The sequence below is a fragment of the Passer domesticus genome, chromosome 10, assembly GCF_036417665.1.
Source record: "Passer domesticus isolate bPasDom1 chromosome 10, bPasDom1.hap1, whole genome shotgun sequence".
Taxonomy (NCBI): domain Eukaryota; kingdom Metazoa; phylum Chordata; class Aves; order Passeriformes; family Passeridae; genus Passer; species Passer domesticus.
In genome coordinates this window covers 29,574,235-29,597,457 of record NC_087483.1, presented here as the reverse complement: position 1 = coordinate 29,597,457, position 23,223 = coordinate 29,574,235, and positions in this window count along the sequence as shown.

The following is a 23,223-nucleotide window of genomic DNA, read 5'->3' as shown; positions in this document are numbered from 1 at the left end:
TAGTCTCACACTAAGTTATCACAGGGAATTGTGTTTGCAGAGGAGAAAAACAAACAAACAAAATATGAGCCAGTTTCCTTTATTGCTGAAATCAACCTTAGCATTAATGACAGCAAGTTTTCTCTTATTTCCAGCAGAAATAAGATGAACAGCAGCTCCTACAACATCACCCTAGGAAACCACTCAAGGTGGCTATTATTTTTATCTTTTAAAAGCCTAATTAAAATAATTATTAATTAGGTAAATACAGCAATTATTAATTCACAAAAGCATTCCGCAATTGCCTTCCCGCAATTGTATTTTCAGTGGCCTCATTGCAATGTAAATTCATACCAGTATTTTACTTAACCTGAAAAACAAAACTAAGCTGGAAGTCAAAAAAACCCCCTGCTTTTATGGGAGTGCATTAACTGTTTTAAATATCAAAGCATTTTTTCTTTCAACTTATTTAAACCCATTCCAAGGAAAATAAATTGACACATCAATTTTATTGTTATGGAGCCTACTTAACAAAAAAATATAGAGAATCACAGAAATGTTGGTGGGACGGGACCTCTGGAGGTCACCTAGTTCTACCTACTGCTGAGCACATAAGCTGTGTCTTTAGCCCTAAAATGCCTGTTCTGACTCTGGTGCATACCCACAAAACAGCAAGCCAGGGCAAACTCAGTCTTCCTGCTCAGGAGGAGGATCAGTGGGGAGGACAGAGCTAAACTCCAGGCAGCAGCATGTGCCTGTGACCTGCCCTCAGTGTCAACCTCTTCTGTACCGGACTGGCAAATCTCACTCACTGTCCTGAGATGGTTTGTGAGAACTGATAGGAGCAATCCTTTTCCACATCAGCAGAGATTCCACAAAGCCGGGCAATATGCAGTGCCTCTTGCCTGCTGCTAATTCCATTTTTTAGATGCCAGGTCCCCAGAAAAATTAAAAAAAAAATGCTTGAGATATTCTTGTTGATTTGATCCATGCATGCTAGAGCAGCTGTGTGTGGGCACACCATGCCTCTCAGATCATTGCAAACCAATTAAGGGCTTTCTTCACCATGTGGATAATTATTATTATTCAAAATGCATTGATTCATTAAAGAATTTGGCTCAGACACAATAACTTCCTTACTCCTGGGTAAGGAGGCTGTTGTATAGCTCAGCCTTGGCCTCTGGTCCTTTCCACTAGAGTTTCAGTGTCTGATTATCCTCAGGCTGCATCCTTACAAATTCTTGCTCTTAGACAAAGCTGTGCCAAAGCAGATAGACCAAAAGTGGGGTTTCTAGAGGGAACAGCAGCAATTATGTCTAATTTTTCAAAAGCTTTCTACATTCAAGGAAATCAGTTTTGAACTTCCCTGGGAGTCAAGCTTCCAAAAACCAAGGCCCAAGCTAATAAGAAAGATTAATACCATGTAGTACTGAAAATTCCAAGGGAATGTCATGTCATCTTGTCCAACTCGCTGCGTAATGCAAATGAGATAATTCCATCTAGTACTTAGAGTGGCATGAAAGCACATTGTCCAAAAGGCAGCTTGCCTTGATTTGAGACTTCAAAAGAAACCAAATCCATACAAGACTAAAAAATTCCCCTCTGTCATTTCAGAGAAAGATGGGAGATGTAGACTGAATTCTGCTTCATCCTATGCTTCAATTATTTGCTTGTCACACTTCACTGCTGCCCAGTTTAGCCAAGGGATTTGGCTAATTTCTTCCAGGAGCAGGAAGGCATGGTCCACAGATGATTTGCTTGCAAATATCCATAAAATCAACTGCCTCTAAGTAAGGGATGAATTGGGCAGCCCTTTGTGCCTGTCTTCTTTTGTCCTTATAAGGGGAGCTCATTTGGCTTTTTTCTCGTTTTTACTAACATACAAGCACTAGAAATTAGACTAAAACGAAGAGCTAGACAAGACCTGTATGTTTCTGCACCTCCACCCACCTCTTGACCACTCTCCCATTTGCATCTTGGACCCATACCACTCACCTTTACACCTGTTTTAACACAGAAGTTTCATAAGTTTTTCATCCAGACAGCAGCTTCACCTTACAGGTATCTAACTAGGAGTCCCAACAACTGTCCCCATCTTCAGTTCTGAAGAACAGACTCATTTATACCAAGGAGCTCAAGAGCACAACATTCAGTTCCTTTACATTTTGCACATCCTAGCAAAATACTTCGTTCCTGAAGGCACACATTTTTCCTCAATTAAACATGAAAGCTGTTCAAGCCCAAAGATGACCCTTAATTATGGCTTTGAATGCACTTGTTAGAATTACCTCCTTGCTCATCTTGGGAAAGTATAATAAGAAGTAACATGATAATATGCAGTGCTGTAGTTTTGGAGTAATTGCCTAGTATGCATGAACTCTGCGAGGCCTTTTCCAATTACATTTGTAGCTTGCTAATGTTTGGGGATTTTCCAGGATAAATTACGTTAATTGTGTTCCTTGGATCTGTTTTCCACAAAAAAGCCCAATAAACAGCAAGAAGAGGGAGGGGGAGAATTAAGTGGCAGAGTTAATTAGATTAGGCTTGTGCTGTAGTGTAGCAGGAAGATTCCACTAAATCCTATAATAGGCCCTAATGAGGATTTTATCATGCTTGTTAAACGGGTCATTTAGTTGTGTGACGGGGCCGCTGAGTGCAATGTAAAAACTGGTTAATAAAAAAAAAAAAAGTCTTTTAATTGCACACACAGGCAAAGCAGTGTCAAAAGAATCCAGCCAAATGGAATAGCCACCAAGCAAACACAGGAAAAGCTTTGCAGTTCCTGAAGTGGTGAACATGTACTGTGATTAGGCCACTTAATTTTCCTTGACTGGCATAAAAATGAATGCTTCATGAGTGATTCACACTGGGGAACTTTAATAATCCAGATTTATCAAAATAGAAATTACATTTTTCTTCTTTGTTGTCTTGTTTTGTTTTTTTTTTTAAACAGAGTGTACAAAAATGAATGTAGATCTGATTGCTGTTGAACCATCTGTACCTGTCCCTTTTGTTAGTGTTTGTAGAAATATCCATAACAGAGTCACTGACTATTCTGACTCCTGCCAGGGATGGGATGAGACAATCTTAGCATTTTGTTTTCAGGCAGCAGACACCACACAGAAAAATAAGAGTCCTGGAAAATACACTCCATAGAGAATTCTTCCTTTCCACTTTAATTTTTCATTCAAATACAAAGGTCCTGGATGTCCTGCTTGGTACTGGGCAGAAGAACCCATATATGCCCTGAATTTGCCAAGGGGTGTGAACATACAATAGTCTGTTGGTTTTCTGTTCTCTTGCCCCTGAGACCAACTCAAAAAAACTGACCTTAACCATGCAGACACACTTTGAGGCTATGTTTAATAAACAACAAGAAAATCTAGACCATCAGCAAAAATGATGAAGAATACCACTTGATCCCTCTGCTTGTCAAGGTTCACCAATTCAAAATGAGACTCATGATAGGAGCTTAAAGACCTCCTGTCTCCTGGAAGCCTGTAAATAGTTGCTCACTATAAGCTACTCTCTTGGGTGACATGGGCCTGCATGTCTTCAGAGGCAGAGTACATCTCATCCCTAGATGGTATTTCAGCCCAAAGCTCATATAAACAATAAGGGAAGATGTTCTAGCCTTTGATTACTCTTCCAATGCTCCCAGAGATGATCTCATGCATTCATGACTTCCTTCAGCATTCAGCTCAAGCAGCACAACAACCCCCCAGCTCACTGCCAGCCTGTCAGGGCTGCATCTCTGACACTTCCTTTCTTGTACTTGAAAACATCCATTTGTTTTCCCAAGCGCAGGAAGGGTTTGATTTATGTCAATCTCCATGGCGTGTGGCAGGGACCAGGTGGCGGCTGAGCAGAAGACCATCGTGGCTCCCACCAGTCCAGAGAGTGACAGCCATTACCCAAGCAGCCCGTGGTGACACGCCAGCTGCTGCGCCTCCAGCACAGCTTGGTGGCACCCCCAGAGGCACCAGCACGGGACAGCAGGTCATCCATAAACGCCTCTTCCAGCACCCGGTGCTCTGGTGCCTCAACGACCAAACATCTGCTGGGGAAAATGAAAACAAGAAGTTCAACTCTTCCCTGCTTTTTCATTCTGCACTAGCGATTTTTCAGCTTCTTTCGGTTTGCAGGGGTCTAAGCATATTCTAATGGCAGCATGTGAACCCTCCTGCAGTGATTCAAGCCAACTGCTTTATTCTTTTAATTCCCATTTCAGAAATGTTCTGTATGCTCTAGGAGACCCAGGACTAGCTACAGGTGGAATATCGTTGTCCTGATCACTTCCTAATAACATAACAAGTAAAATAAAATTAAAAATACCTGTCCAATAAGACATGACAATACCAGCCCACACACACTATTGGCATTGTAACTGTACATGTGTCTAAGCTTGTTTAAAATCTAAGTTTTATCTGTGACAAATATAATCCTTATAGATTGTAGATTTGGATTGTATAGATCCTTATACAATCCAGCTACTAGAATTTGCTAAATTTATGGCAGCTGCTTTATCTTCCTTCCTTGAATCCTTCTTACAACAATCCTGTGCCATAGAAGCTCCCCAAAACTATGTAAACATTAACTAGCTTTCACTGCTTTGCAAGATCTATATCTTCATTGTATTTCATCTGTATCATTCTATTATCCTTTTTGTATGCTTATTCTGTGATCACTGAATTCCCATCTCTGTGTTTCTCCAGCACTTGACACAATGGAGCCTGATCTATATCTGGATTTCCTCCCCACTATGAACATGCAAATGTTAAAATGATGTTATCTTTTAGAAGTAGTTGCATTGTGGGCCAAGCTGAGGTCACAAAGCTCTTACAGATGAGGTGACTCCTGGATAAATAAATTAGCACTGCAGTTTGACTTCCTTGCTTCTTTGTCTTGAGTTTTCAGATCTGTGTTCAGCCAGATTACTATGGGCCAATTCTCTGTTCATCAAGACATCTGAACAACTACATGAGTCAATGTGTAAAGTGATCCCTGTTGCTCACAGCCAGATTCCAATGTGCAGCCTGTCAGTGATCCTGCAAAAAGCTCCAGCTCCTTCCTGCTCACAGTCTGTTTCCTCAAAGTCACATCAGCGAGCACAGGGATACTGAAGACCTGGGTGAGACAGCAGGGTAAAATCACACTGGTGGTCAAAGTCACAGCAGTGCCAACCAGAAAAGTAGGGCAATGTGCTCTGGAAAGAGACTTGAGAGACTCTGATGTTCACCAGGGACTGCTGAAATAGTTAAAGCCAAGCACAGGCTCTGTTGCCATATCAATAACCGTGCTTCATCTGTCATACTACAAGATACAACTGCTTGTAATGGCTGGATAGCATTTTGTCCTTAATGTTTCATTGCATTTCACATTGCACAACTCAGTCTGCTACTCCCAGCTTGCAGAATTAAGTTCACTTTACTGAATCATTTTGCCAAGGAAAGACTTCTGGTTTTCTTCATCTACTCATCAAAAATTATCTGTCTGTGGGTGCACACACATATCTATGACAATATCCCTCAGATACACAGCCGTGACTAATAACACAGAAAAGACCAGGAAATACAAACTAACAAATGTGACCTATGAAGAATATTCAAACAGTGGCTGCCAAACTGCTTAGAAGACCGAGGAGAAGATTTGCTAGTGGTATTCAAATAAGTCACCCAGGGAGAGAAAGCCTCTTGACTTTAGAACTAGCTCTGCTTTGAAAAGGAGGCTGTTCACCCAACAGCTGCCCAGCTCTGTGCTATAACGTCCCCTTAAACTCATTAGAGCAAAAACAGTGGGTGTAAACTTCAGCAACGGAGATTTAAATTAGATATCAGGAGAATTAAGAACTAGGAAGCTGAGGCAAGTGTGATGACTCTTGCAGAAGGGTTTTATGAACCATATAGAAAAACATCATCCTGGAACAGCCTCTGGGGTGGGGATAGGATTAGATGATCTATTGAGTCTCTGCTATACATCTGATATCTGTGATTTGACATGTTTCCTAACAAAAGCTGGACAAGTAGGATGTACATTAAAGGAGTGTATTGCTTCACAGCAGAGGAGACTTCCCTTCCAATCAATGAGGCTCCCAGAGTGCAAAGTGGTGAAATAAACTCAAAATATTTTAATTGGCAACTTCCTTTGTTTAAACAATAAAGAAGTCATATGGGTCACTTCTGTTGTGGAGCAGCACAGACTGTCTGTCAGGCACAGGCAAGACTTGTATAACAACGAGGTGGAAAATGCTGGCTTTATGTTCTCTGCTATTATACTTGTGACCTGGACTTCTCCCTTTTCTTCCTTTTTTTTTTCTCTCTCTCTCTCTCTTGTTTTTTTCCTCTTAATGCCAAGCCCTGAAAACATCCCAACCTGCCAAGTTCTCTTCCTACAGGCAGCTGAAGCTGCTAATTGCAATCCCATCAGTAAAATGCAGACCTGCCCCTCATCTCTCCTGTACCATTCCTGTCTTTCCCTTGCAGTTAATGAAGTGTCTCACACTGCGGAGGGAGCAGTTTGTAGACCCAGCTTTCACCAAGACACTTACAATGCTATGCTCACAGCAAGGAATTAGAGCCAAAGCTCTCTAAAAATCAAAGGAAGAAAGAACTACCCACTGTTTTATAACCTGGGCAGGCAGTGGGCTGCAAATACAAAGTGGCTGGGGATGGCTCTGTTGCATGGATTGCTCTGGACACTGCTGTCTCCCCTGAGACTGTTTGTTTGCTTAGTCCCTGATGCAGCACAGCGAGTCCATGCTCCAAGATTCATCTCTTTGTTTTTTGTCAAAAGGTCAAGAACACTCTGTGGATACAGCATGGCTTTTTCTTGAGAGGCAGAAGAAATGTGCTTCCTGCAAAAAGCAAAATGCTTTGGCATGGGAGGGTTGTTGTGCAGGGAGCTGACCTGCCTTTCAGCTCTCTTGCTGGAGGCTGGGGAAGCTACACTTGTGGCACCCAACAAATTGAGTGAGCTCCCTGATATGGCAGCCTGATGACACTCTTTGCTTTCCCAGACTTCAAGGTCCTGTGGTTTGGGGATACAAATGTTATTTTTTCTCCAGGAAGTCTATTTTTTCCAATAAGCTGTACTGAATTAATCTTAAAACTGTGACCTGAATTAAAGTGACTTGGGGTACCCTAAAATTCCCCCAAAAGTGGTCATCAACATGTAAGAGAAACAACTGCTCTTAGCCTGTCTTGCAAATCCAGTGGTGATGGAGGATGGATGTCTCACAGCAGCATTAATTTTAGCTACAAGTAACCAGAATTACTTCCAGAGTCTTTTGCCCACTCGGTCTCACACTGGGTGTCACCTAGGAGAGGAAGAGGAGGGGCAATTCCCAGGAATGAATAAATTTTGGGTATGCCATGACAGCTCCCTATTTTTATGCTTGGTACTGGCTCCCAGGATCCTTGCCTGTCTCTGCTGATCCTGTCTGCCCCTGCATCTTCTACACAAGTCCAGGGTTTGTACAATATTTGAGCCCAGGGCACTGCATCCCCTCAATCAGTGTATTTATTTAAATACATAACTGATGAAACTAAAATAAACCAAATACTGAGGCCCCAGGTGCTCTGGAGATTAATACATGGCTATATTTATGTTAGCACCTGATTTCTCCAGAGATGGAAAACTGGCTCTCATCCCTATCACAGCTGCCTCTGCTTTCTGTAGGGAGGATTGAAAGGGCCAAACTTCAAATAGGATTTCTAGATTCCAGCTTGCAAACAAAGCAAAACCAACAAACATATGGGATTTGGGGAAAAATATAATAAAATTAAAAAAAAGAGAGAGGAATACTTCATTGCCATTTGCTTCCTATTGTGAAGGGTTCATTTCTATGTCTTATCTCCAGCTATGAAAGCTGAAAGTTATTCACAGTCATCCCAAGTTTCACAGTTTAGTTACTTTCTAAGCACCTGTGCAAGGAGGCAAAGTAAAAGGTCATGTGTGCTGTACAGTAACCACACATGCAGAATTTCAAAGCTCCTCTTCAGTCTCCATGGGAAATTCTTGGAAATCAATAAAGTGCAACTGTTTGGAAATTGTTTGGAAATGCTTTTTCTTTATAAAGCTGTGAGGACTAATCCATCCTTGTGTTCTTACATCCATCTATGTGCATGTTTCTGGCAATCTCTTCTCAGTTTGAAATTTTTAAAATCTAATTGGCTGAATGCAACAGAACTTTGTGCTGAAAGTGGTCCCAGCCATGGAGAGAAAGAGGCAGAATCCTTAGATGCACCCAGGTTGGTGGGGAAAGTATGAATCTTTGCCTTGTGATCACCAGGTGCCAAATGCAGTATAAGAAAAGTGCACCCAGCCCAAAAAAAGCTTTTAATTCTCACTTCTTTCTGTTGGTGTGAGTGAGATGTATGTCTCACCTGCCCTAAGCAGACCCTCAGTGCTAAATGTGGGCAGCTCTTTCCCCACAAACATTTCTGCCACCACATCTCAGCCAGGGCTCAACTACTGTCCCGGGTTCAGGGCTGCCCACGTTGCTCAGCTGCATCTGCTGCTTCACACAGCTCTACTCTCCAGAGGGGAACCACTGTTAATATATCCCATTGCTGCAAAAAACATTAGTAAGAACACACACATACAGAGAACTCAAGGAATTCATCAAATTAATGGACAGCCCCTGAAGCACTGTAAATTCAAGCATATGAATCTCAACATCTTCAGGGGTTTTAATGGCATTTTTCCCTTCTGGTATCTAAGTGTTATAAAACTCTGGGCAAGTCAGTGAACCAGGGACTGAAACTGATTTGAAATAAAAGCAAAATGACTCAGGGGTTTAATTGTCCAGGCTGGGCAAAGTGAAAAAAAGTAAATAAGCACTTTGTTATACATGATGGAAAACAAATTGGAGCAAGTCCAATGCTGCAAACTTTCTTCAGGCAAAATTTCCATCAGTTTCACTGGCAGGGGCAGGTATGAGTTCCCAGAGTGGGACTCAGTGACTGGAAATCATCAAAAGCTTCCAGAGCCACAGGGCATTTCTGAACATCAAACTGGAAACGGCCAGAAGGTGGGTGATTTTCAGAGCATTTCACCTATATAAATCTGGGGGTTTTAGAATATCTCCACCAGGGCAATAAAAAGTCTGATGTTGAAGTTGTGCTCCACCAAATAACATGTAGAGTGGTGTGTGATATGAAGAATACTGAATTTAGCACCCTACAGTGGGTTGAATTATTTTCATAAAATATTTCCTTCATGAAAGAAAAGTCTGCCTTTTTTCTTTTAATTACAGGTGATATTTTTCACAGGAAAACTTTGTTTCCGCTTGATGATCTATTTTTTTTAGTCAAGAAGAGTCAAATAAGAGGATTTTAGCTTTGCGCTGACATTTCAAAAATGCCAAGAAGATCAACATTTGTTTAGATCATAGGTGTCACTATTCATCAATCTGATAGTTCAGAATTGGAATTTTCCAGAGCAAAAGCATTCAACAAAAATTTGATTTTTATCACAGCCCAAAAACACATTTTCAAAAACTTCTCCCAATCTCCAGATGAAATGACTGCATCCACCAGTGTCCCTGTGTCTCAGAAGTCCCCAGAGTGCCTGGCAGGGGGGCACACTCCTGCCACAGCCCCCTCCAAAGCACTTGCACAGTGCACCTGATCCACCACGTCTGGGAACAACACAACTCCCTCTCAAGGGCTCACTCTCATCTGAGCTGAAGAGCTCTACATCTGCTGAGATAAGAGACTCACTCTGAGGATTCAGAGGTGATGTGCAACATGCCCTGCATTTTATTAGTGTAGCTGGAACAGCCAGCACAGCCCCAGCCATGAGGCTGCCCAGCTATCTCCAGCCTTGGCTGCTCCCTGATGCCACCACTGCTCGCTTCTCCACTCAGCTGAGCACTTCTCTACTCAGCTGCCCATCCACACAAAGGGATGGAGTCAGGAGAAGGGCCCTGCCTCTCTGGCAGTGCTCACCCCCCTCTCCAAGGTGTGGGTGTCACAGCAGAGCAGAGACACTACACAACAGCCCATAGTGTTCAAGGAGGGGGTGCCTGGCATAAAGTTCTCCAAAACCACGGGGAAACTGAAGGAAGAGCAAGGAAGCAATCTCCAGTGTTAAGCTGGGCAGGCAGAGGAGCTGGAAATTCATCTGCTTTTCCCACCCAGCAGTTTCTCTCCCTTCTCTAGGTGGTGGCACTAAGGACAAGGGACATGATTTCCCCCAGGCCCGTTCACGTGGTGAGGTTGAAAGCTTCTCTGGAATTGGCAGCACTGCTAAAATCTAATCAGGTGCTTCTGTGCAACAGACCCAGAAGCAATTGCAATCAAGCCAATTGCTGCATCTGATTACACATGAAAACCCTCGTGCCGCTAAGTGTTTTGCAGTGCTTAATAAAATGTGCTGGTCTTGTCTCAAATTGCATCAAGCAGGGCTGGCTTGGGGTTTTTTTAATATTAAGAATTATGTGAACAGAAAGAAAGAGGAAGAATAGGGTGGAATTTGAAAAAGCAACCAGTGAAAGCAAGGTAAAAGAGGCCGAAAATACACTCATTCCTTCATATGCCTTCATCATAGTGAAATGAGATCTTCAGGATGAACTTCATAGAAACCAGTAAATAATTTGGCCAGGTGCCCATAGCTCCTTTGTTGGACTCATGACAGACAGTCACACTGGTTAGTCAAAGGCAGTGGTCTAATTCCCCAGAGAGCAGAAGATTTTGGGTTTGACACACAATGGGTTTGGGGGTACACACACAAACACCCCCAAACAAAGACAAACAAACCAAAACAGACAAAACCCACAGTATTTGTACCCCTTCTGGCTGAGTTTCTGCTTTTCCCAATTTTCTAGCAATCTTCACAAAGACGGGATGAAAACTCTGAATTTTCCTTGTTAACCTGTCACTTAAAAGACACGAATTTTGGTACATCAGCATAGCCCGTACTATGTTCCCTAAAGTCTTGATTTAAAGTGGGCCAACTGGAGAACAGAAACTGCATGCCTGTGATAACTCTGGAGAAGTCTTGCCTGCATTGTGCTTAGTCCAAGTGGAAATGCACCATTTCTCAGGCTCTTTGAGTCACACATCTCGTCCTCCAGCCAGTCCCACCATGTCCCCATCTCCCACAGGTGCAGTGCAGCACCACCATCATCCCAGTAGTATTCTCAGTCCTGTTGTGACCTTAAAAGTGCCATCCCTTGGCTCTCTGGGCACCCACTTCCACATTTGTGCAGCTCAGACTTGCTGCCTGGGCCAAGCACCTCCAGCAGTATATGGTTTCTCCTGAGCTCAGAGGAATGTATCTGCCAGACATACAGAGCTTCAGCCATTTCCAGAAAGTCCCAGAGTGAGGGAAGCCCCAAAGAGCCTCTTTGAACATTTGAGAGAAACAAAGAGTGATGAAGAAGAGGGATTAATAAGCAAAATGACAACCATATGCATTTTCTTTTATAACATAAATTGTCCCACTGTCAATTATGGTCTAGTCATGGCAGAGGAATTTATATTTCTGCAATAATGAGTAAAAGCTTGAAGCTGCCACAAATCCTGGAGCAAGAGGCCACTCATCCCTGCTGCACTAATTTTCAGCTATGAAATCCAAAATTTCATAAAGAAGGGATACTCCCCCCTACCACTCTGGCAAAGGCAAAAAGAGAGCAAGGAATTGCAGTGGGAGAAGAAAGCACCAGGTCAACAGTGATTCCCACACACACCCAACCTCTGCCAGTTGCTGCAGAGACTTGGCTCTGCTGCAAGGTTTTCAGCAAGGGGGCCATTGGAGCTGATGAATTAATAACCTCTGAAAGTCAAACCCATTTCTTGCAATCACTGGTCAGGGGTTGGCAGAAATCTCTGGCTTGAAAGGGAACTGCAGCTGCAGGCTGGGACTTACAGACACCAGTGCACATCTTCTTCCCTTGAGGAAAGACTGAGCTCAGCAGCCAAATTCCAGGGCAGAAAGTTGAATCCTAACACAATTGAAGAAATTGAAGTCATAAAATGTTTCATGATACAATAAAGAGTACTGACAACAGGGAATCATTAAAAACATTATTATTTTAACATAAGGCCAAGATAACCAATAGTTAAAAGCACTATCTTCCTCTCACAATGACAGCCTCCAGGAGTGAGAGAAAATCTGAACGCTCTGCTCTTCCATGCAGTTCCATAGGTTCACCATATCCCACTTGTCCCTTTGGATTCCTTGCAGAGGTCCCTGTACCTCCTTCAAAGTTCACCAAGATACTGAAGGGCGCTTCAGCGGTTTTGGAGTTGCTGTTGAAGCCCATTCAGAAGCCCAAAACAAAGGCACCAGGAGGGTTAATGCATCCTGAGTGCTGTAAAAAACACTGCTTAAAACATTCAGCAGAATGAGGCTGTGCATGCCTGCCCAGAGTCTCACGTCAGGAATTAAGCCTGCAGTGCTCATTAATAATAATGGGAACTAAATGCTGTATTGCATGTGTCGTGATGGGAACAGACTCCTTCTGGTACAGCATGGGGCTGTCCTAAACAGATGATTTAATTAGTATGTTACAAGTATTGATTTTGGGAATAAATATGAATTCAACAAATATTGCTAATGAGCTTCTCAACCCAGCAGTATGTCCTCTACACAAACCAGAAGCAGTTGCTAATTTAATAAATGCCATGTCCCAATACTGACAGGAAATCTTAAAACCACTCTTAATGGCAAGACCAAAAATAATCTCTGCTTCCCTCAAATCTCTGCTTCAAGTCAGTATTTACAACTGGCCTTTCCATATTCTCATTTTACTGTGTAGGTTTCTCTTTTAAAAGATGTTACTTTTTTACTAAGCAGAATGTCCATGTGAGGACTGGGAACAGGCTTCCTGAGCAGGATCCAGGAGGTAGGTCTCTACTAATCGTTGGATTAAAACCAAATATCTACATAAAATTCTTTTTGCCCTGGTCTTTTCCTGCAGAGAGTTGATGTGAGCCTGCACAGACCCCACTCCTAGATATGAGGACCAGTTCAGACCCTACATTAAAATAATGTGTTCAGAGAAGTCCTGCTGCAACTCCTCCATTCCATGCTTGCAATTTCTTTCTGTGCTTATTCTCATTCTGCTCCTCATTAAAGTCTTTGGGGGGCTGAACTCTCCTGGCTGCTGATTTCTGCTAGTGCAGTGCTAGAGGGATCAGCAGGCTTTTAGCCATCATTCTCCAAAATCTGGCAATGAGCCTAAGTGCCCAATAGGACTCCCCACTGTTCCACAGAATACAAGCAGTGCCAGGTCCAACTGCAAGTCATCCCTTGCTGTCCATCAGTGAACCAGACCTGTCCCAGATAACCCTACATCTCTTGATTCAGATTTCCTCCTCCTGATGACTCATTGCACCACCAGATTATTGCATCCATCACGACTCAGCTGTTTGAGTAGTTCCAAACTGGGAAGAAGGGAAGGATTCTCTCCAATGAATTTGACCTTCACTTAATAGTTACTCATAAGTGTATATATGAACAAAAATTTTCACCTGAATTGTCTGCATTTTTGCAAAAGAGAGATACCCAAGCTTTTATATGTGGTCATTAACTGATGCTTTCCCATCTGCTCTTTGCAGGGAATATGCAGGTTTGTTGATAATATTAGCTGTGGTAGTCAAGGGAAAAATCTCTGACTGCTGTGCATTAGCTCGGCTTTTCTCTGTTCTGGCAAGTTTGACTTATCATTAAACATCCCAGAAATGCCAGCTCTAAAAATCATTTCTACTTTGATATTATTTTCCACCTCTGAGAAATTGCTGCTCTCTTTTGGGGATTTGATTTTTATTAGAAACTTTTTTAAAGGCCAAAAAGCAAGAAATGCATCAACAAAATCAAATGACTCCATCTCCAACTCAAGAAGAGAGCCAAAATCCTTCCACATTTTGGCCACTTTTTTGATGCACATTTTCCGATCCATCTTGCTCTCTCCCTTCTTTATTACATAAATGTATGAATGGAAAATAATTTTTTTCCTAGTCAAAATTATTATCTGTTATGTTAAATGAGAACTTAAGAACAGTCAGTCTGGGTTTAAAAAATTGTCCAGTTGGGTATGCTTCCACAGCACAGGAGGTCAAGTTTATACAAAATTTTCCCCCGGCACTCCTTTCCTCCATGAGTCATTAGCAGTCATTAGCATTTCCTTTGTGTTCATTAACACTTGCATGTAATAACTAATTACATGTAGTTCATGAAGCTCAAATTCAGTGTTAGTTTATGATAACTAGTTGGTGCTAATCCGTACTGGTGTTGAAAGAGCCAAGTGCCCTCTTCCCTGTTCCCATTTAACTAAATGCCAATCCATATGCACTTACACAGAGATCCTGAGCAGATAACATTACTCACCATTTCCAACCTCCCCAGAGAAGTGTTTTCACTGCAAATGTTCCCAGCCTCGTGTAACACTGAGTTGTTCTTGTCCAGTCATGTCTCCAGAGTAAGCAGCTCACTATCAGCTGTGTGCATCTGTAGGCCAGAATCACTCTCATGAATAAATAAGAAGGCATGATCAATTATCAGGAGCATCAACATGCTGGAGAGGAACGCTCACAAGGGGAGGAAAAAGGCTTTTATTACTTTTAGATGCCCTTTTGGTCTTATTAGAATGGAAACTGTGGGACTAGAATGTGAAGGGAGATAAAGAAGTGCTGGCAACGGTGAATTTTATTAGAAAAAAAAATTATATATACACATTGTCAAGTTCCTGTTCCCACCTGGACATCCTGCGTGGCCTTCAAGCCCTGCTCACAGAGTGGCAGCACCAGTTCCAGAAGGGGCTGTTGGCACAGGAATGTCCTCGCAGCTTGGTTTGTTGAGGGCCTGGAGTACCACCAAGCCTGGGTTTGGGCTGCAGCCAGTTTGTTTCCTTTTAGCCAGTCCATTACAGAGCTGCTTCTGTCCCTCCTACCTGAACAGTGACCGATTCCACTGCACTCAGCTGAACTCCAGAGAACCTGCTAAATAAGAAGCTGCAAAGGATGTAGAGTCTGACTTTGCATGTATTTGTTATTCCTACCCATAGGCTGGAACAAGCCTTCAAATTTTTCTATCAGTTCAGGTATTCCAATGCAAGGACTTCAGGGTTGATTGTTCTCTGCAAGCCTTTCCCACAGACTTAAATAAAGAATTGAACTATACAACAATTAAGGTATGGAGACTGCAGAGACCAGTCCTGGATCATTGCTAAGAGTGCTTAATGATCCTTAAATTCATAAGGAAGAGAGAGGACCTCACTTTTCCCAGGGGCCCATTTTTGCCTTTTGATCAGGTCCAAAGAAAAATATGGCAATATTCTTTCAGGGAAATTTCTGCAGATTTGATTCTGCAGAGAAAACACTGAGATGAAAGGTAGTTAAATGAGTTGTTTGGTTGGCTTTGTCTTTGGCCGAATTTTCTGATGTCTGATAGATTGTGAGTTCTGAAGCCTTTTCTCAAGTCTGGACAATAATAGCAGTGTAGCCTTATGTGGACTCTACTGTCTATCAAAGGCTGTGGTTATACACTAACACAGAAAAATTCTCCTTAACCTCTTTCAAGTCTCTTCTTTTTACAAAATTCATAGAACCTATTTGAGATCTCTACCAAATTTGGGGACAATTCAACCCTCTAAACAAATTCATGCAGGTAGAAGATGAACACACAGGCCTGCGTAGACACAGGAAGCATGGTCACATAAGTCAAGGACAACACAACAGAGGACTGGTTGATCCAAGATTTTCCTTCAATGCTGATCAATGCCAGCTATTTGAGGAAACATATTAGAACATGACAAGCAGTTAATGATACTTCAAGTATTTTTTCAGCCTCCAGGAAATCCTATTAAAGATTTTCCCAAAACAAAGGGAATACCTATTAAAGGATTTTTTCCCTGATAAATTTGTTCACTTATATTTTACATGCATGGAAAGTTCTAGCATCTGCAGCAACTGCAGCAAGGAACTCCACAGCCTAAGGATACGTTTTGTGAAGATGACTTCCTTTTGTTTTCTCTGAGACTGCACCATAACAGTTTCATGCCCCCATATTGAAAAAGTCATGGTGTTGTATTTCATTAGATTTAGAAAAAAAATCAAACAAATAACCCCAGTCTGTACAAGAAAGTACTTGGCCTGCAGGCTACTCCAGAGACCAACATCAGAATCTCACTAGTCACGTTAGATGTTCAAACACACACAAATCTGAAGGCTGCTAATACTTGGTTTGCCCATCCCTCGTGTCAAGACTTCTGGAAAAAAAACCCTGTAACCCAAAAAAGAAAAAGTATAAGAATAAAAGTTCTCAGTCCAAACTCTCTTTCTAAGCTATCCATCATACTGTGGAGCATCAAAGATATTTGATTCTGGCTTTGGAGACTTTTATAAGCTCTTTTCCTATGTAAGTAGCTGGACCATCTTCTCTATGTACAATATATTAATATCATCCAGTGACTACTGCAATCAATGGATGCCCTCAAATTCAGCTCAAAATAGTTAATCAGTCTCCAAAAGCTGATCTTTGTTAATCTGCTTTGAAAACCTAAAAATCAAGGCTTTTTTTCTCTTTTGAGGCCTCTCAACATCTTGAAAAACTACTCAATCAGACATTCAGATTACATTATTTATTAATCTGCTCTGCAAACCTAAAATAGAGAAAAAAATAAGATTATCAATGTCTCAATGATTAATGTAATTTTCACTGATCCTCCATGTAGGAAAACTTAGGGCTGCTAATACTGAATATAGGTCAATAAATCATCCTAGTAAGAGTGACCTAATTAACACTCAAGCACTGATTTGAATGCATGAAGCTCATTATCTTCACTCGAGGTTCACTCTCATAGAAAAGAAAAAAAAATTAAAACTAAAAAACTCATGGCAAACTTTGTGGAAGTAAAGTTTCAGGACAAGATTAAAGGCAAATATTACTTCTGGTTCCCAGTCTAAGATTCCTTCAAAACAAGAGAAGACAATAAGAAACACTTTTAATTAGACTGGTGCAGCATCACCGATGATGACTCTGTTTGTAAAAGCACTCATTGCCTGTTTGAAAGGATCCCCAGAGCTCAAAGGATATAAAAGCACAGAGGATATAAAAGTACCCAAATAGCACCCCTGCAGTGGCCTACCCCCACAGAATACACAAGCCCAGCCTGGCAGGCAGTATTCCAGCCCTTAAGGTCTTTGTCTGGAGGAATCAAAACCAGTGCTCTGCCTCCTTAAGGAGGATGAAGGTCAAAGAAATTTGTATGATCACCCATGTACCTAAACACAAAAATCCTTCCTTAAATAATTGCAATGTCCCAAGAATAAACCTGTATAATTTCCTTATACAAGTCCTTCCTCCCCTGCTCCAATGGAATAAGAAATTTCTCAATGCTTTTGTACTAAAATTTGAACAGTGAAAAGGGAATATACTATGGCAGATGAACAGAGTAATATTGATTCTGAGAATCACATGTCAATTGAGAAAGATTTGGACCGGAAAGTGACCAAATCCTGCTCTTTGACAGACAAGGTGGATTCTCTCTGTGGTACAAATGCCCACCAATGCATCCCCAGCTATGCATCAGACACAAGTGGCCATAACCCAAGCAGAGACACTCAGATTTGGAAAGAACTGAATAATTTGGAATAAACTAAGTGCAAGTTAGTTTAGACACACTTAATCTGGAAACTAAGAATTATTTCTAGTACATGAAAGAGACAATTTCTAGATAGAAGAACAAGAGAAATACAGATTACTGGTTTTGAAGCTGAATGTTGATGTATGACAGGGATTATATAGTGCAAAAACTTAAGCTTCTGCAGTGGACCAGAGCTCTTCTGTGACCTGTAGTCCTGCCTTCACAACATACAGCTATGTATAAACTCATGTACTTGTATTCAGTCTTTGGGAAAGGTGCATGAAATTGGGAAATTGAATCCATTTATCTCATTAACTGAAAAAACGTGAAGTGGAATCCTGTTCCATACAGCTCACTTGACTTAATTAACTAAAGCCTGAATCAGTGCTTGTTTGCAAACACTGTCATTCTAAATCAGGAGCCAGAACCAGCAATTGTTCCTTTTCTATTAGAGTCATTGAGGAGGGTACCATTTGATTAGCCCATGCCTTTATTGATTAATTTATCATTTCTTTGTTTGGTATAGATTTTGACTGATTTTCTATGCTCTTTGCAAATGAGTAGGTTGTCATGAATACAAAAGCACTACACACACACCCACCACCACAGCTCACCAGTCTGTTGTTCTCCTGATGCTCTAGTCACTGAAATTGCCTCTTTTTGCTGTCCACCAGTTCTCACCCACAACTGCTGCCTGAATTAATGACTGCACCTGGACTATAGCTGCCAAAAAAGTATAGTGTCCTTACCAGAGGCACAACAGGACAGAAGAGCAGGTGGTCACAGTGCCCCTTCAGTATGAAATTAAGGTCTATTTAGACACAGGTCTCATGGTACCATGACACCAGATTGCTGCAGAGCTATGACATTTTTAGAAATTGCTGCTGATAAGCAATAGTTAATATTTTAGGGATAAAGCAGAGATATGATGGCATTATAGGGCAAGACCGTACCCATGTGGTCACATCAGCTTGTCCTGTTTGATTTTGGAATGTTAGAAACTTACATTGGTTCTGCAAAGGAGGCCTTGCCTCATGAGTGGATAACCTGAGATTGTGTTACAGCCCCTCTGTGGGAAATGGATTTGTAGAGTGTTTTTAGGGTTGATAGAAGGTTTACACCTTCTTAAGATCAAAAGATGTTACTCCAAAATCATAGCCAGTAGTATCAGATGGACACACAAACAGAAATGAGAGGACCTGTTAAATCTGAATACAGAATACATGAGGTATTGAAAGGAATTTGATCTTTTTGATAAAGGTTCAACAGTTAAGGAACCTAGGTTTAGTTTGTGATTCTTCCTCCTGTGTCTTTAGGAAGTCAATTCACCATTTGGGGCATACATTCATCCTCCACAAAGACAGGTATTGCACTCTCACCTCCTGGAAATCATTGTCTTGAAGACAAGTACCTTGATGCTGTGTTCAGGCCCTGCATGGACCCATTGTCCTGGTACTTTGTGTTTAGTTTTCTGAACCAGCAAGTGTGGTTAAAGTACTGTTCTGCCAACAACATTGCAAGAAATCAAATCCCAGCTGAGAATAGCTAGTGTTTTGCTATCTCCTGCTGCACTATTGGAAAAAATAGAGGGGCTGTGCTAATAAAATATGAAAGTGACTGTTGACAAGAAAAAACCTGGAACTACTAAGACCAGTTAGAAAAAAAGAACAAAAAATCTGGGGAGAGGGGGGAAAACTGCAGAAATAACCACTGTGCTTTTAGCTGTGTGGCAGAAGCAGTGTTCATTAGAGCAGTACCATTAGGAATTGAAAATGGGAATTCTGAGTTTGTATATATGTGCCTGTATGTATTTATCTATATGTATTCACATATGTATTCACATTTGTACATTAGTATCTCCTAACTGACATTCAGGAGTTCTCTATCTGTCTCTGAAACATCGTTCACTGAAACAGAATGTACTATAATTTCTACTAGCAATAGTTTGAAAATATAGAACAACAGACAGCTTGAAGTATACCCAATTCATCTGTGATGAAAAGCAGAACAAAGACAGTATTTCCAGAGTATAGAAAGAGAAACTATAAATGTGATGCAGATCAAGTGTCTGAACCTTTTTCCATTTACCCCCATAAAAGTTCAGTATTAAATTGAAAGGGTTACACTGAATTTTAACAGCATGGCATAGCCCTGTTCTATTGTTACTCCACTCAAACCTAATAGTAAGCAAACCACAGAGAAACAGAGAGGCACAACTCAGGGTTTCATCCCTGATTAAAAGACTTTGGAGTGTGATAGAAAGCACAAAAGCTGCTGTATCCAGATACCATATTTTAGCGTTTGTCGCTTGGCGGGTTTCTGATGTACCCAGGATGATGCTTAGAAGCCAGGTGAGTTACCCTTCCAGCACTTTTCAATAAAAGACTGCACAGCAATGAGTGTAAGGTACTGGAGAAACAGAGAAATTTGGATACTCCTCTTTTCACCTCATGAAATAAACTATAATGTTAACAATCCTGAAACATCGATCTGTGCTGCCTTGCATTATAGAAACCCCATCAAAAACTAATTAAGAGCCAAATACCATGCTATCTGCTTCAAGATATGTTTCTAAAAGCATTTCATGCTCCTCTTGAGCTAATTCTGTGATCTCATGAAAATAAAGCATTCATCTTTACTCCCATACACACAAAGACACAGGTAGGACCTAGGCAGCCGTTTTTGCCTGACTACTAAAATAGCGCTTTGCTTCCAGGTTTAGAACTGATTCACAACAGAAAAAGTCAGAAGGTCAACAAACACAATTAGATTCAAAGCACAGACAAGCAAATCTTCACTTCAGGCCACATCTCCAAACAGCAGCCAGTTGGCAGAGAGAAGCTCAGCAGGTTAGCCTTGTCCTCTCTGCCCACTTGCCAGAACAAATGGTGCTATTTCAGTCTGCCGTGGCTGCAGGCAAGCGATTAACTCTCAGGCTGATGAATTGAGAGCAGGACTAAATGGAGCAACCCAATTTTTCAGTGGGGTTCTCTAATCACAATTCACCACCTAGTAGGAAGAAGTGTAATCTTAGATTTTTGCAGCCTTTCTGCTGGGTAGCATGATTATATTGTAAAGCCATAATACAGTATAATGCTGTATACCTTTATGGAGCCTGAGATGGCTGCAGCATTTTAGCAGCATTGTAATACAAAACCCAACCCACATTACACACAGAATATATTTAGCCCCTGTTACAGTGAAGTTGAGAAGATAAGGCTAAACTGATCAGTAAAGAGTCTATAAAACCTCCCTGCAATGAAGCAAGGGAAATATAGGAAAGATGAACTCAGGATTTGACAGAATCCAAAAGTGCAGGAGAGAAATCCTAAAATTAAAGAGAAACAAGGAGGAGTCATCATCTGTGAGGGGAAGGAAACTATATAGGCAGGCTTAAGGTTGACCAGGACATGAGCAAAGTGAAAAAGGATTTCCAAAAGACTGAACTGAAGCTAGAAAAAAGAAGTTGTGGGGATGAGAGGAGAAGGCAGGTATTCCAAGAAAGGGACAAGAACGGTTGAAGTCTAGAGTCAGTAGAGAAAGCTTGAGAAAGCCAATAGAAGAGCAAGAGAAGAAGGATTGAAAAATCTGAAAAGAGACAGGGGAAGTTAATTCCAGTAGAAAGACAGAGAAGGGCTGAAAGAAACAAAGAAATGGGTGCAAAGAAAAGAAATTCATTACATTCCAGGAGATGTGATCCTTTGGGAAAGCCAAGGGAGCATGCTGGGGCATTCACACCTTAGTACCCTTATGGTTCTGGATTTTGACAAGAAGTTCTGCCTTTGCTTCCTCCATAACCCTAGAGAAAATAAAGTAGAAACAGGCATTAAGATGTTAGACATTTTTCCCAATTCATTTTCTCTAGGACAGAACTGGGACAGGACCATTGCCCCTGGGGAGGAGCATCTGACCATCCAAGTCCTCTGACTCAGAGGTACCTCCTCCTTTCAAGAACCCCACAGCCCTGGCAGTGCCCTATGATGGGATGCACAGAGCTGGGTAAACCCATGACTCCTCAGATCTGCCTGGTTTGCCTTCTCTGTGATTATATCACTTTGCCTGGCTCAGAGCAGCTGGCAGGAACAAGCCTGGTAGATATGTTCATATTGCTCACCTTTCACCTCACCCCAAACCAAGCTTCTCACACCCATCCATCAACATCCCCCAGCCTGGAGAGAGGGCAGAGATTCTTCTGTCTGGCTGTTAATAGCAAACAGCACTGGATGTGAAGCCTGCAGACTCCCTGGTGTTGAAAGGAAAGAATTCTCTCTGGCCTGTCTGACCACCTTTCTGCAGGTTGGTTTTCAGTCAGCGTTTTGGCTGCCCTGCTGCACAGTGCTCACAGAATGAATAAGCCTGTTCTTGCACATGGGTCTTTCATCTCTATCCAGGCAAGCTGGAAATGAAAGACTGGGCCACAGCATTCAACTAAGGTTTCCAAAGCAATTGGCTTCCCATTCCCCATGGAATTGATAGACTGAGATTACACCTAGAAATGGTAATTGCCACAAGTTTGCTGAGATCAAGCCAAGGGACTACTGAAATATATTCCCCAGCCTCTGCAGTATGTGCAGACTGTCTGGAGGCAAACTGCTACCAAATTTAAACCAATGTCCCCAGTCCACACAGCTAAAAGCCTTGTGGTTTTATCATTTATATTTCATACAGAAGCTCCTGAGGGAACAGAGCTGGTTTAATCCCTCCCACCAGCAGCACTCCCTAAAGCTTGAATGACCCCCTTGGAAGTACCTCCCACCATGTCGCTGCTAAGGCAGGACAAATAAACAGGCTGATGTAGATGTCTGCAGTCTGGGTGGGCAAATGAGCTCCAGTAACTGCAAAATGAACAAAGGAAATAAACAAAAAAAATGCCAGCAATAAAACCAAACAAATACCACAAACAAACAAACAAAAACTCACACAAAACTCTTTGGAATTAACTCTTACGATCATTATAGTGCTGATTCCATTGATCTTTACTGCAAGAATTTATCACAAGCCATTTTATAAAGAGGGGGTGGGAGTACAAGGATTATTTTTGCTTTAATTTCCTTTCCCAAGAAAGGGATCTTTGAGATGATCTAGAGTAAATGTTGAGGGGAGGGAACTTATATGTGCAGCAGGGAATCTTCCACCTTGAGAGCAAATCAAACCTCTGTAGAAGTTCAAAAACTTTCCAAAAGTTTCCAGTTTTTTGATCACTCCAGAAATCTTGTTTGCAGAAATACACTGCAAGTCTGATCTTTAAATTGGATTGCTACACAAGCTTTTCACTGCCTCTAAACAAAGAAAAATACAATCCTGTGGCAGTCTGCAATGTACTCAATGTGAAATATCTGAGCATTAGCAGAACTTGCTCTGCAAAGGCAGATCTTTTGGGAGCTCGTGGGACCACCTGAACTGTCAGTAACCTGGAGCAGCCTGGCAAAACACAGATCCACAATTGCTACTAAGATGGTTTATCACAGAGTTCTATTGAAAGTCTTATAAGCTCAACACACCCATTAGTATGAAAATTGGACTCACATCTGCTCAAAAGCAGGCTGGGGCCAAGTTGAAAAGGCATCCTGTGCATTACACCTCTGCTTAGAAACCAAGGCTTATTGGTAAAGTTCATTTTGCAATAGGAAAGAAATAAAAAGAGAAAAATTCCC